The following is a 15,768-nucleotide window of genomic DNA, read 5'->3' as shown; positions in this document are numbered from 1 at the left end:
AAGAAAATACCAGTGTTACGTTAACATAGCTAATAATAAATTTTATCGGAAAATTCTAAGAATAAAAGTCCTAACCTTAACAGCTAATGATTGGTACATTATAAATATACTCATCAGTGGGCTCTGTGACTCTTAGATCTAAGTCATGTACTTCTATATACATATATAGCTTCATAGGGCTGTCTTATTGATTGATTGAATTTACATATGAAATTGAAGTATTATGCAAAGTTTAAGAAGTGCAGCTATGATACATTTAGTTAAAATTGGAAATTAACCTTGGAATTAGTTCCTCAATTTGAACATCTTAGCCTAGGCGAGAATGTGATTTAATTATCTGGGAGTCTTTTAAAGAAAGTCTTAGAACTGTGAATTCAGTTGATTATGAGAACCTAATTTGAGACTAAGCTATATTGACAGTTTCTAGGATATAGCAGAGTTCTTGGTTGCCCATAGTAATCTGTCCAGTTGATATGACCTGCAGCTGTTTTCCTCTTTGTTTGAATCCAAGCAAAGAAATAATAGGTAAGAAGTCAGCATTGCTCCATTTCTCTTCCTTGCTCGCAATGTCAGTTCTAAGCCAAATGTTGTACAGCTGTGCTTTGCTGAATAATAAAATACAGGTAATCCAGTGAATCCACTAAAGGATTAATATTTACAAAACATAAGGCTCACCCGGGCGTACTATATCAATTTGGCTAAATATGGAAGACTATTAAAGCTTGACAATACAACGGGGTAAGCCATTTGCTATCAGTTACATTTTAATGAGAGTATTTCCTAATGCCAATTAGTTGACAATGATGCTTCACAGCCTTTATAACATTTATTCAGTATATTTAGTAACAGTCTTAATGCTTACTAGGCTGAACATCAAAATTGCTACTAATGCTGCCCTAATTACTTTTTTAAAGGCAGACGACATATTTTTAGATGTTCTTAAATTTTAAAGCATTTTTCAAAGTATTACATTCATACAGTGCTGTTTATGCTGTGAATGTTTTTATTTGGACAAACTGCAATGTTTTTACCCATTTCACTGGTTTCTCTTTAAAGGAGTAAGTCTTTAAGACTATCTGAACTATCATTAGGTTAATGATTATCAAAATGGCTGTGTTTCTGAAACATATATTAAAAGTTGAATACAGAAATAAAACTATGAAACTTGCACTCGACCTTTTGGAGGCAATTGACTGATTTTTGTTATAAATAAAACTGTATCAAAGGGTGTAGAAGAAATATATGAAATAGGTTTTATGCTCATTTTGAAATAGCTATGTTAGCAATTAAAGAAGCCAACTTTTTTTTTTTTTTTTTTTTTTTTTACTTTCCCAAAATAAGTCCCAATCAATTATATCTGCAATACTGCTGTGTTTTGATAGCACTAAAATTTCTTCCCCCTTCTATGCTGTGAGATTTTTTACTACTGTTCTGTAACGTTGTGTGACTTTCCCTGAACCAGTTGTATCAGTATAAGGCTGTTCTGACTGTGGGTAGGCTTTTTGTTCTGAAGGACTAGAATACCCATGTTAATTGGTTAGTGTTTTATTGTTACTGAATTAAGAGTACAGTTGAAATCATCTGTTTTCCTTTGTGTCATCTTTTCCACTTGTGCCATCTTAGAGGGCAAGCAGGAGGGCTGGGTTTTGTTGTCTTTCTCTGCCCCTAGGAATACAGGTAATGCATATATACTTCTGTTTTGGTAGATAGCTTGTTTAGCTAGCCATGAGGTGACTAGGGAAGATCATGCTCTGTTTTCAGTTAATCTACATCACTTGCACCACACATTGCAGATCAGCAGATCGTTTCTTCTTGAAGCTTTCCATGATTTCACAGGTGGCCTTTTCTACCTAAAGTCATTAGCTGAGCCTTTTGCAACCTCTTCTATTTGGTTCACCTCCACTTGTATTAATTAGTAGCTTACATCTGTCCTCATGTTTGCTCAATTGCTCTGGGATCCCTTCCCCCTTCTGATGTGCCAGCCTGTGTAGAAATGGGAGGCACTTAATGCCCAACTCTTGGTTCCTCCCAACTCTGTTCTGTACAGCTTAGCTGTGGACGGGTCAGATGGGAGACTCTAAGTCCTTCCTAAGCCACCTGATGTGATCCAGCCCTGTATATTTCCACATCTTGTGTACTAATGCCGTAATTACTTCCTATATAACTAATGTTATATATTTTAATGTGGGTTTCTGCTGGCTACCCACAAAAATTAATTGAATAATAGCAAGCAAAGAAATTGAACTGGAAGCTTCAGGCTTAATGTGGAGTTGGCATCTGAGTCAATAAAAGGGTCAGTTTTTTTTGATGTATTTGCAGCTCCTATAAGCAGGAAAGAACATGTATCCCTCGTTAGCTTTGGAGGTAGGCTTGCTGGCCATAATTGAGGAACTGCAGGCAGTGGTGGAGCAACTGGTAATAAAAGTGGATGGAATACATTCCCCTGGTGCCTGAAGCTGCCTGGCTGCTGTCCCACCACTGCCCAGGAGCACCTCTGTTTAAATTATGAGATTCTGCAGTGGCCACACATCATTTTGGGGGACCACACAGATGTGGGTTCCTTGAATACAGCAAGTGATCTTCCTGGCCAAACCAGAGGGGTTACGGGGTGGATCCAAACACATTGTGGTTAGTGAGGATGATTTAGAAGAGGGGGAAATCTTTTTAAAGTACAGTTCTACAAAATTCAGTAGAGAAAATGGAGTAAATGACATTACACACTACTCACTTGCAACCCCTGCAGAGACAATGAGTTTACACTTAAATTTACAGCTTCCAAGGATAATGAGGAGCAGTAACTACATGACTGTGCCCTGGAGAAAGAAAGAAAACCAGAGATAATGTACTACTTACTAGCTAGCCTAATGATGACTATGAGACAGTACACTATTAGTCCTACCATGTGAAACAGTTTATTGAGAGAGAGAGAGGCTCTCTGCCTCTTTTTTTCCCTCTCAATAGAGTCACAGTTACATTTTCTCATTAACTAAAACAGGATAGATAAGATAGACCCTTCCTTTGGATGTTTTTTTTTTCTTTGTCCAGTAAACATCACAGTTATGTTTCAGGGAATAAATAGAGTGAGAGTAAATCTCAACTGATTTTATTTTGCTGGAGAAGTTTTCACTAGCAACGTGGGAAAACAATGTTAGACAGTAAAAATAAATAAAAACAAAGACTCTATTTTAGTGCAGCAAAAATTAAAAAGAAAAAAAGTTGGTGTTTGAAAATTATTTTATTGACTTTCTTGCTGCAATTTTCTAGTATACAAAAAGATGAATAGTGAAAATATGTAAATGACTGGAAGAAATTGTTGCAAGAGATTTTGACAGAATGTCATGATGTCAGGTTACCATGTTAATATACTTCTTAAATCCAAGTAACCAGTCTAATACCTTTATTCAATGAATCCTTAGTGAAGTAACTGTATTATTATTAAGAGTGGTAACAATGATAAAGTATTTATTTGCATTGCAGTAATTAATTGAAGTCTTTGTCTCTTAAGGTTCAAGTAATTTTTATATCAGTAGGAATATTTTCACTAATTTCAGAGACTTGAGCTATGCCATATAAGAATATTCAGATATATTCTTAATGCTATTGGTTATGCTACTGTTCACTTGGATAATCATAATTTATAGATCCATCATACTTGCCTATAATTAAACTTTATTTTCAGAAGTATGATGATAATTGGATTTCTCAGTCAAGACAACTGCTGACATCAGCACAAGAGTAGCTGCACAGAGTGAGGATCCTTGAAGTCTGACATGCGGCGAGCACAGTTGTACCCCAAATCTCCTGGGTAGCGTGCAGGGGTTGAATTGCCTCAGAAGGGGAGCCACAAGATAGCTGCTGAGCAGAGAACAGTCTTCAGTGAATTAATACAGCCAGTGTGGGGCGTTACTGCCCCTTGTTTGGGTACAATTCTGCTTGTAGGAGAAAAAAACATATAATTCACTATGACAAAAAGAACACCTGATGCAGCACCAGGGTTTAACAAATAGCAATATTCCAAGGATGGTGTGCTACATAGTGTTTTTCCTCCCTAAATTACAGGTTAAACATCCAAAGGACAACTAGGCACAGTGTGGAAGTATATGGGGGCTGGGAGTCACTACCTCTTGCAGAAGCCAGATGTGATCCATCAGGTGCCTAGTGGTGCTTGGCTTTTTTTGTGTGACAGTGGCTTGCACCAAGTGGTGGCTCCATGGGCCCCAGCAGGAAGGAGCCCTGTGTCTCTTCCTGGGAGGACCATTCAAAAGGGCTCCAATAGGCTTTGTTGAAGGTTGCTGCTTTGCCTAGAGTGCCTGGTATGAAGGTTGGCAGATGAACAGGGTTCTTGCTTCAGAGCTCAGCTTTTAACTTCCATGGCTAAACTCCCCCTAAGCCTCATGTTAGAGGCCTGGATGCTCTTCGAGTCTGACCCATGCCTCTCCCTTCCTGAGGCTGGCAGGTAATGTGGCATCTCAAGGGCAAGGAGTATTACACTTTTCCAGAATTAGCACTGACACAAACATCCAGATTTCTTGTGTGAGTGGAGTACGCGAAATATAACTTTTAAAGTGTTAATAGTACCAGTACAAACCAAAGCCATGTTATCATTACTGCTGTTATGACTTCAGTCTCGCCCTTTGGCTGCACTGGGACTGCTGGCAGGATCATGGCCTTCATACAGATCGCTGTTGCTTTTGTGAAGAAACAAGTGGCACCAAATCTTCCTTTTCCTACCAGAACTATTGAATTTAAGGAACAATAAATTGCAGTTTTGAGCAAATGCAGTAAATATCTACTTTGGCAGGGGGTGGAAAGCAGGGAAGAACTCCAAATATGTAGATCAGAATCTTTCCTTCTTGGCTTTTCCAGGGCAAGGCACCCATAAAAACAACAACAAAAAAATCAATCTAAAGACATTGCTGAATGGGGTGGCAGTCTCTGCTTATCAGACAACTGGAAAATGAGTAGAACAACTGAATGAAGTTGTTTTACATTAAAGGAAAATATATTAAAACTAATTATGTAATAACTGTTTAAAAACCACATTTTAAAAACATTTTGTTACTACAAGGTAAAATGCAGTTGTCACCTTTCCAGTACATTATATATGAAGAAATTGGTGTGTCCTGTACCAATTTTATCACTGGCACAATAACGACCTCAGGCTTTAAGAGTCTGCCACATCATTCAAAGCATTCTTGAACATTTGGCACATTTCGTATAAGTAAGGCTTTTTTTCCCCTGCCCTTTGTGATATATGTGAGGATATAATACACTTTAATAACGTGAGGTCCATGTAGACAAACACTGTATTTTTTAGGGGCAGACCAGATTAAAAAATGATTATACATTTACATATCTCATGTTAGATAATAGATTTATCAGGTGTGTTTCATGGCATATGCCAGACAGTAGCTACCTACAGTCAGGAAGAAATTTCATATATGGTAGGCTGTTACATCTCAATAGTATGTGTGATGCCTTATACTTCTGAGCTGTGAGGTTCTGGCTACTGCTAGGATACTTCATGAGGAGCTAGTTGATCTGGTGAGCACAGCATATCTTTAATATTTTTTATATCCTTATTAACAGTATTGTTTCAGGAGTTTACAGAGAAATCTTTTTTAGCAGTAGCGTTATCAAAGATCTAAACAGTGTTGTTATCCCTACTAGTTTTTTTATCCTGTTTTGGGTTTGTGCATGCACGTTTGTCTCTGCTTCCCATTACCATCAATCTCATACTGAAGTACAAACAATGGTAATGTCAAGACTGTTTGCGCTTTCCTGTATGGATGTGCTAAATATGTACTGAAGAGCAGTGCTTGTGCAAGTGGTTCTCATGTATGGTCTCATTAGGTGGCATCTGGTGTGATTTCTTCAGTCTCCAGATGCTAATCACTTACTTTTCAAAGAAGGATGAGTATTATGGTTTGACAAAATAAAAGCTGTCCTGAGTGAGATGGTGGGATCTAGGCATGCAGATCTGACTGTAACCGGAACTCCTAAATCTCCTTTTTTAAAATCATACCACTAAATCCTTATAGAATATCCCTACTATCTGTGGCCTTTGTGTAATAGCAGTGGTTATTCAGCTTCTAAACAGTAGTCTGCTATAGTTTGCAAGCAGTCCTTAGGGTGGCCTTGTCTCCTGATGATGTCCACTGTTACATTGGTACAGGCTAGGTTGCATTTTGGCTATTACCTGGGCAGTTTAAGTCAGTAGTGTTTCATTAATAACAAATGATTTGATACAGAATATCTCCAGGAAGAATAGCGAGGGACCAGTTTTGCATTAATAGTAGTAGCTGGACCCCAGCTTGCATTTTCCAGCTCCTGGTCCTTACTGCTGGAGATATTTCTCAAAACCTGACTCCTGTTCATTGCCATTTGTTGCATTCCTGAACAGGAATACAAGTGTTATCCAGTACATGTTTAGGCACACATTGCGGGTATGTGACCATCACAACGCTTCCTTCACTAAAAGGTTACATGCTTCTCTGCTACAGCAAAGTACACAAAAGTATAAAACCAGAAGTGGATAAACTTGTTTGTTTAAATCATCTTGAACCTTTGTGATGTGGTCAAAAACTGAGGTTAAAATCACTTCAGAACCTTTCACTTAAACACGTACTGCTGTGTTTGAATCTATTCAGGAACAGAAGAAAAGGCTAAAATTGATTACTTCATTAGCTGACACAACCCAGGGGCAAGTGCACATTGTAGGTCCCACCCTCTGTGCTGATCACAGAAGATACAAGATACAGCTGCATGCAAGGGAGTGCTGGCTCCTTTGCTCTGTCTGTGGCTGCTTTCAGTTTCCAACGTCCCTGGTCCAGTCCCCAGTGTGCTGGCCAAGGGGGCAACTATCTGCTAATGTGAGGCAACAACAGTGGTGTTTCTAGCCTGGAAATAGAGAATATTTGAAATCCCATGAGAGGGAGCTTGTCCTTATAAGCTCAGCTTTGTTAAGAAGATGTGATAGTTGAGTGAGCCATGGGGTTGGACGGGCGGCTTTCTGTAGGAGGTCTCGGAACAGAAAGCATCTGCAAGGCTGTGGTCACATAAGACCTGAACTTCTCAGAAGAACAGAACCAGGCCCCTAAAAACTAAGATTGTGTAATGACAAAATACCAGGAAATGACCATAGTGGAGGTAGAAATACAGTTTTTTGAAGGAACTGGGAAGCATGCAGCCACTGAGTGCCAAAGAGCTTTGGCCTGGCCTGCAGTGGTGGCCTGGTCCTGGCAACAAGATTAGGACCAGAGTGGGCTTATTTCCAGCAGTGTTTATTAGGACCAAATGCTGTGACTTCTAAAACATGTTTTACCATGGCTGTGTAGTTGCTAGAGCTGGAATGAGTTGGGGCCTTCTGGATCCCTTGATGAGGGCAGAAGTGGGGGCAGCTCGTCTGTGTGGGTTCAGTGAAATCTGTCTCTGTAGTGCCTCGCAGTATCCAGGTACTCCAGGCAGCATGGAGACAAGCTGCATGTTTGGGTGTGCAGTTATCTGGCTGTACGTCTTTCCTGAGACCTTTTTCTGAAGCTGTTAATTCAGGGTGACAGATAAGGACAAGTATATATTCTTTTCCACTAACCTAACCTTTCTTGTCAGTAGAGCAAAAGACAGGCAAGACATTGTATGCAAGGTGACTCTTGTGATTCTCCCTAGAATGGGGTATTCCTCCCCCCCCCTCCCCCCGAGCTTGTTCTTCTGTAAAGAATAGGTACATAAAATGCTAAAAATAAAAACACTGCTGGATAGGTGCGATGCTTTCAGGTTAATTTAAGAATATCTTTTCATTATGAGGAAAGATTAAATTTCTTGGAGACTTGCTGCAGACACCATTACCCATTTAAGTGTTTTCAAAATCAGTAAATGGCTGAATTCCGAGGAGCCTTCTCTCGCTTTTCCTTTAAAAGCACAGTAAGTTCAGCATGCAGAATATTGTGGGAAAGTTGGTTTTCATCCATTGACACTGTTTAAATGTTCAGGATTTATGGTAGCTTCTGTGTGTATACACAATAGGCATTTTATAAATGAGATTGTTCATAGAGTAATACAAGACATAAGTGATATTACTACAAATTCAGCAGCTGACTATATATTTTATATAATGTAACCAGTAGGAATGCAGAGGCCTGTCATGCCATCTTTCTTTTACATGCTGTGAACTAGGTGCATCACTTATATAACTTCATTTACTCCAAGAGCTTACTTTTGGAAATATTATTGCATATAGTGGCTATGAAAAGGACTGTCTAAATTTTGTAATGCTGAAGGATGTGATGGCATTTTTCCAGAAGCCCTGAGCTCTGCATATGATTTGCATAAAATATAACATGTTCTTTCATCACAGATAAATGCATGCTAATAAGGTATATATTAACTAGATGGATGTGTACTAATATTATGTGTTTTACCAATAATCATTCTGCAACTTTTGCTCTCTTTCCAACACGTCTGTGTTTGTGACCATCATGTAATGCTTAATTTCAAATTTGGGGAGGAGGGGATGACATTTCTTCAAGTATTCTAAAAAAGTAGTAGCAAATACTTATTTGACCAACCAAGAAAAATCTGATCCGCAGCATTCCACTGTGAGGAGCGTGTTAATAAAAAGATTATGGGAATGTAATGTGGCTGCCACCAGTGTGTGTGAAAGAATCTCTTTCCTACAGTGTGAACCAGAAAGGGCATTATCTGGCCTTTCTAAAGGGCTTTTTAGCACTATCCCTGTGTTTCGAATCCTGGCTGAAGAGTGGGTCAGCAAACAGTAATCAGCATACATGGATTCTAGGGAATGGGCAGTGTCTAATGACTAAATGCAGTGATTAGTGAAGGTAGGATCATGACAGAACCGTAATCCCCTGGACAAACAATATTACTTTTTTTTTTCTTTCTTTCTTTTTTTTTTTTTTCCCCAGAGCTAGTTAATACCTTTCCCTTTTAATTTTCTTAGCATCATAGGGAAGTGCCATGTTCTACCTGGTTCTCATTTTCCAGCAGATGCTTTTATTTGAATACTTGTGAACATATAAAACAAGCTTCTGAGCAAGAGGCTTCTTTTTTCAAACACTTTTTATTAATAACTGTTTTTTTTAAATCCATTTTATAACCAGATTGAAAGTGTGCAGGTAGGTCTCTTCAGCTGCTCAGCGTGAAGAGCTGTGCTCTGCATGCCATGTCCAGGGTGGGTTTTGCAGCTCTCACAAGAGCAGGACCAAGAACCCTGCGCTAGGTGGCAGATCCCTGGAGGCACCCACTTGCAAATCACCACCAGCTGCTATGAACTCCAAGGTCTGGCAGAGAAATTTGGTGGCTTCATCTGGAGAAGGTTTGCTTTTACCCTCCATCCAAAACTTTTCCCATGTGAAGGAAGTGCTAAGGAGCTGACTGGTCCAGCCACACTCTTTCCAATCTTGATCAGCAATTTGAGCAGCTTTGGGATAAAGAGATGGGAAGGCAAAAGAGTAGAGAAGCAGCAAGGGTAATCTAGGGGAAAGGGAAGTAGAACAGAGTTGAGAGAAATCTTAAGTCATAACTGAAAGAAATATATACTTGTTATTGAAACTATGATGGCAAAAACACTCCTGCAGTTTCAGAGATTCTATCATCTAAGGCTCATGTTAGCTTTGAGCAACGATGTCCCAGGCTGTGTGGGTTTTGTCGTCCCAGGCTGTTTTTGTCTTCTGGGGGTGCTGGTGGTTGTGGTTAATAGTGTGAATGGTCGCTGCAAAAAGCAGTGCTAATTTAAACAGCTGTGGTAATGCCTTGTTTCGTTTCACTTACTGTTTTGATTTTGAAAATTCATTTGGCATCAATCATGTGAGCTGAGCGTTTTTTACAATAGTTAGAGAACATCGACCTTTAGAGTTACTGGCTGTTAGGAGTGGTTCTTGCTGACCTTACTGTTGTTTTGAATATCAAAATGGCTCATACCTGTGAAAAATTTATTATTATAGCTCTTCCTAATCAAATCTTAAACAGATAATTATTTTCCTTTTAGTTATTTTTGGTGAACTATCTTTTGTTCTTATTCATGTTAAGGTGAAACTGGAAAAGAAAATGAAATGGATCCCTTTTATAAACCACAGACAATGCAATTGTGACAGTTTATGATGCATTATAGAAGGTGTATTCTCTTTAGGGATCCCAGCCCTCAAAAGAAATTAATGCCATGAGGCACATGCATGACAGCTTTGCTAAGGTGCTATGGAAGTGCTTTCAAGTTTATTTTTTTGGGCTTTCTGCTATTTGAGGGATGGTAAGGGCAATAATTTGTATTTCTGGGGCTTTCTCTTGTAAAGAATGCCTTATTTCTAGATTTCGGAGAAACACCTGATTGGTCTTTTCTCATACATACTCTTCCATAAATAGTAATTTCAAGAAAGAACTTCCTTTGCAGGCAGTGGGGCCTAGTGCATGCAGGGGACCCACAAGACTATCCCTTTGTGCTTATCTTGACTGCTGGCAGAGATCTGTTAACCATATCATGCTTCAGGTTAAAAGGAGGGCATTGGTATAAAGCTGACCTTTGTACAGAATAAAAGACTGTTGCTTTTTAATAATGCCCTTTTGGATAACGTTTGATTTTTCAGACGGTAGTTTTATTTTAAATAGTTACTTCATTTATGGAGGGATTGAAATAAGCTAAGACAGACAGTAAATGGTCTGAACCATTCTAAAGGTGCCTGTTTCTGATACTCTGCATAGTGATACAGAAATAGTCTGACACTACTTCCTTGACCACAATATCAAGTGGGGAGAAATTGATTTTAGGCTTTTTCTGAGCATGTGCTGTAGAAGTGTTGTGCTTTAGGAGACAACTACACTTGAAGGAGACAACCACACAATAGTTTCTCATGATTCAGTGTGCTACCAGACAGACACTGCACATCGTGGTAGGTGACCTTGCAGAAAGAAGATCACTTAAGATGGTTGGCTCTAATCCCTCTCCCACCCATGACTCTACCCTGAGCTGTAATCTGCCCCACTGATGGAAAGAGCTCCTTGTTAGTTTCTACCTTCTTGCCCTCATCTCTGTTTTCCGATTGCCTTTGAAACACACTGATAGCAATTGTTTTTCCTTGAGCTCAGGTTCATTAATTTGAAGGTGACTGAAGAATGGCTGTATCTGATTTGTTTGCCTCTGAAGATACTTTCCTGAAATAGGAATGTGAACGGCATGTATCTTTTTTCTTTGCTGTTTCCCTGATGTTTGGTATTTTTCTACAAGTCTCATATTTTTTTCTCTCTTCATTGCTCAATATATACTTGCATTTCCACTTAGGATAATCATATGTTGATATCTAGTATGCAAATTGAATTTAAACAATCAAGGACTCGGGGTCACTTTAGAAGCCTTTTGTGTGCATCGTACTCTTTTGAAGCTTTCGTACCAGTGGGTGTGACACTTGAGAAACCTTGGGGAAAATGAATGTTGGGCTAAAGTCCAAGTTTGACAGGTTTGATGGTGTCATGCAGAAGAATGTTGTACAAGAGTTTCGATTTTTTAAAATAAATGTTTGTTTCTGCAAGGAGGTGGAAGAATCCTGGTAACTATGTGCAGCAACTACTGTGAAGGTAAAAACGTGGCTTTTCTTTAGCATGCTGACAGCTCACTATTTCTAGGAAAGCAATATGCTTTGGAGAGGAAATCCTGCCATACTAAGAAAGAAGTTTAGTATCCATAGAGAGCAGGAAAGTTATTCAGAGGTCCCCCCGAGACCTTCTTTGCAATATAAGTACAGTTCTTGCTTTGTATCTGGTGAAGGAGCAGCCTACTGTCCTGGAGGTCAGGATCGCGAGGCTTGTTGAAGGTGGCTAGCCTAACGCTCAGCTTGCATCTCAGCAGCAGGTAACTGTCACTATCAGTCTGCACCCCAAAACTAATTTATTGTTGGATGTGTCTCAGGCTTCATAGCACTGACAAGTTAGTTCAGGAAAATAAAATTATAATGCTCTACTTACTACTATTCCCCAATAAAAGAAGAAAGAAATACATGCTAAGGGAAATTAGTAGTGGTAGTTGTTCCTATAAAAACTGTTGAGTGAAACAAAACTCTTTCACTGATGCTTTAACGGTATTTTACCACCTCCTCCTACATATTTTTTGGAGAATTTGATTTTAATATAATAAAATATATTAGTTTTCAACTGTCTTTTTTCACTTTTTCTTTTCTATATTGGGAAAGAGCAAGAGGAACACATTAAAAAAATACAAAGAATAGGATGGATATTCAGAAAACTAAAAATATTTCAGTACTATGTGATAAATGGGAAAAAAATACCAAATGTAGAAATCTTAGTCTGAAAAGCTGCACTTCTTTAAAAAAAAAAAAAAAAAAAAAAAAAAAAAAAAAGTTTTATCCTACTTCCACTCTTTATTTCACTGAGAGAAAAAATAATTGAGACAAATACAAGACTGTGGACAGAATAACTTGGTCTGCAATAAGAACTGCGAAGTAACATATATCTGTGAAATGACAGATGTTAGAGTAGTAGCTAGCTGAGCTGAAACTTCACTAATGTACGAAAATCAGTAGCTAATACTCTTGGAAAAAATGCCTTTGGATTGATAATGACATGAAGTGGATGGATTCTTTTTTCTCCAACGGTATGAAATAGGTTGGTGCTCTCTGACTATGTGCTGGGAGCTCCTTATGCTTTCCAGTGACCAAAAAAAAAATCAGTCTTTGGTATTTTTAGGAAGTTCTATGTGTATTTGTGTATTGTCAATGAAAAGTTAACAGTAGCTTTTGGTTGGCTGCCTCTTTTATACGCTTGTGTGAAGGAAGTAGTAAGGAACTTGTGTTTCGTCTTGCTTTATTGATGTTTTCTTTCATTTTCATTCATGAAATTCAAAACCTCACTGTTAAATAATGGCATATAACAGGCTGTTGCTTTCATTAATACATATTTGGAGGATAACGAAAGGAATGGGTGTAACCATTTGAAATACTGCACTTGGACAGTCAATATTGAAGGCAGTATCAAAGCCATTACTGTCTCTAAATGAATGAATGGATTACTTTTCCATTTAGGCTATGCTAGCTCTTCAGGGTGATTGAATTTGAAACCTTACTGCTGCTTAATAATAATAATAGTAATTCTTGCACACAGTAAAAAAAAAGATCACAGGATCGTAGCATATCCCGAGTTGGAAGGGACCCACAAGGCTGAAATCTCAGCAACATCACCAATGCAGACTTTTCCTCGCGGATATTTTTGTTGTTGTCATTTTCCATCCTACCTCCAATTAAAACTGTGCATCGGTGAAATCACATAGTTCTTTCAGAGACAGCTATTTGGAGTCATGATTAGAGATAAAAGAAATAAAGAGAAAATGGGAGGCAAGGAAGAGAGCAAACTTCTGCAAAATTTATAATGATGGAGTATAGTGTGCTTTGTTCATTTCATTCAATGGCCCAAAATGTGCTTCCTCCTCCTGCTGCATCCTCACCTGATAGCTGAAACCTGAGCTAACCTTCCCCATCAGCCAGGGCAAAAAAAGTGGCAATATATCCTGGGCTACTGATATGTTTCTGTTTGTTCCTATTGTACAGTTTCAAGAGGGAGGGTTATGAATGTGGGATTTCAGTGCCCCAACTCCTCAGCTGCTTGGAGGTGAAGGTGTAAGACTGTTCTGCCCTGTGATGGATAACGGCCATGGGGCATTGCTGAGAGGCTGATGCCACAGTGCTGAGCCACTCGACATAGATATTGGGGGCTCCTTGAAACTGCAGAAGGAAGACCTGGCTCCATCACAGCCTTATGCTAGCACAGCAGACAAAGAATGAAGTGCGTTTATCTGATTGCTGTGGAAGGCAATCATAAATGGAAAAGCAGTACAGAGATTTAGTTTCTGACCAAGCCATCGTTGCTTTCTGTTTGTGTGGATCAGGCGAACTTTCCAGACGTGGGACATGTTTATGAGCTTCTGTAATACTTTTTTTTTTTTTTTTCCCCTGCATTTTTTCCCATAGGCTTGTTCACAGCAACACCCACTGGAGGTAATGAGGAGTGACAGTATCATTGCTGCTTTCCCCCCTGGGGAGCCAAGCAGTGTTGGCTCCCATAAGCCAATGCTGTAAGCAGTGGGTTTTTATATAAAGGGTGGGATGCCTTGAGTCTCCAGCAGCATGCTTCCTGTCAACTAGGAGAAAATGCTTAAATAAAAAAGTCTAATAAACCTGGTCAAAGCAAAGCTGGGTTTTGGTTTACTCAGATGCTGTAATGGGTTCTGAGAATGACGTGAAGCTTAATGCAATATAGTTTAGTTTATTCCTGAAGTAGCTTCATTGTAATCCGAGCAAGAAGTAGAGCTGTCACGATAATGTGAGCATGTTCAGCAGAAGAAACTTGAGATTTTGTTTTTCAGAAATGCAAGCCTAGGCATATGAAAATGTGGTATAAAAAGTATACCACATTATAATATAAGAAGCTTCTGCTAAAGACATGGAAATGGCACTTGCATGGCCTTCTGATAGGGAGACAGATCAAGTGAACGTACGAGACCTGAGAGTTAGGTTGCCATGTGAGCTGGGCTATAATTTAGCGAGCTGACAGGAGGAGTGAAGTATCTCCTCAATATCTGTGTTTGGCAGAGGAGATGAATGCATACATCAGGAAACAATGTTTAAGTGTTTTATTTCCTTATTTCAGCCTGTCAAACTGTCAGCGTAGTTAATGGCCACCAGGAGAGAGTGAGGGGAAGGGAGGGAGGGGAGGAGGAGGATAAATGGAAAGAAACAAAGGTGCTGTGGAGTCTGGAAGAAAGGAAAACTGGGAAGGATTAGCAGGGTGCTGAGGCATAATGGTCACTTGTACACAAATGCCCAAGCTCCCTCCATCAGCGCTGATATCCTCTTCTCTCCAGTCCCCCAAGGAAATCTGTAGGATTAATGAATGTCCCATTATGCCAAGCTCAGTAACTTTATTTTGCTATGTTAATTTTGCTGTGGTAGTAGTCAGGCTTCCAGTCAGTGCAACGTTTACATATATGCAACCCTGGCGAAGTGGGATCCAAACAGAGTAAGATTAAGTTGGTTTGTTTGGAATTTGAGATCTTGGGATTCAGGCGATTTGTTTTGTTTTATAAACTGACTGTAGCTGGATCTTTTTTTTTTTTTTTTTTTTTTTTTAAAGCAAACAGGATTTGAATTGTTACTTTATTAAATACACACAGAGATATAAGTGCCTTGGGACTTGATTCTTTTTTGACACACCCATGTACCTTCCGCTAAAGTCAGTACAAATGGAATGCTTTTCATAAGAGAAGTATTCTTAAGATGAAGCCAATATTATGTATTATTTTCATTGCATGGAAACAGGACCAAACTCTTTCTTAGAACATCAAAGGGCATGTGGTATAGTAACTGCAGGGAGGAGGATAACACAAACTATTCCTGTATTTGGTTCAAAGATGACGGTTCTTCGCTGCCTTATTCATCAGGCAGGTTGGCAGGCGAGGGGGCCTGCGGTGCCATGGGGAAAGGTGGAGCTGCTTTCACACACCCCGCAGAGCCACCTTGCAGGTCGCGATTTGGAGGCACAGAACCCAAGAAGCACGTGTCCCACGCTGGGCAAATGGCCACGCCAAAGCACTGCAGACCTGGCAGGAGCACAGGGCTTGGTTGTGGCTTTGGTCTCAAGCAGCAAGGCCGTCTCCTCGGCCCCAGGGCATGTGCCTCAAGGCAGAGGGCAGGGTTTGTGTTGGGGAAGGGAGGGACTGTTTGGGGTAAGCCTTGGGATGTGTAGTATTGATTTAGA

The 15,768-nt window shown here is 39.5% G+C and overlaps 1 protein-coding gene across 5 annotated transcripts in view; it reads left to right on the top strand.

The window, feature by feature from the left end:
- Nucleotides 1–15,768, top strand: part of SOX5 (SRY-box transcription factor 5) — a 657,473-nt gene that overhangs the window by 113,806 nt on the left and 527,899 nt on the right. The gene's annotated exons all lie outside the window — the stretch shown is intronic.

The sequence above is a fragment of the Oxyura jamaicensis genome, chromosome 1 (assembly GCF_011077185.1).
Source record: "Oxyura jamaicensis isolate SHBP4307 breed ruddy duck chromosome 1, BPBGC_Ojam_1.0, whole genome shotgun sequence".
Taxonomy (NCBI): domain Eukaryota; kingdom Metazoa; phylum Chordata; class Aves; order Anseriformes; family Anatidae; genus Oxyura; species Oxyura jamaicensis.
The sequence above is the reverse complement of the archived record's forward strand: the minus strand, read 5'-3'. Positions and strand labels throughout refer to the sequence as shown.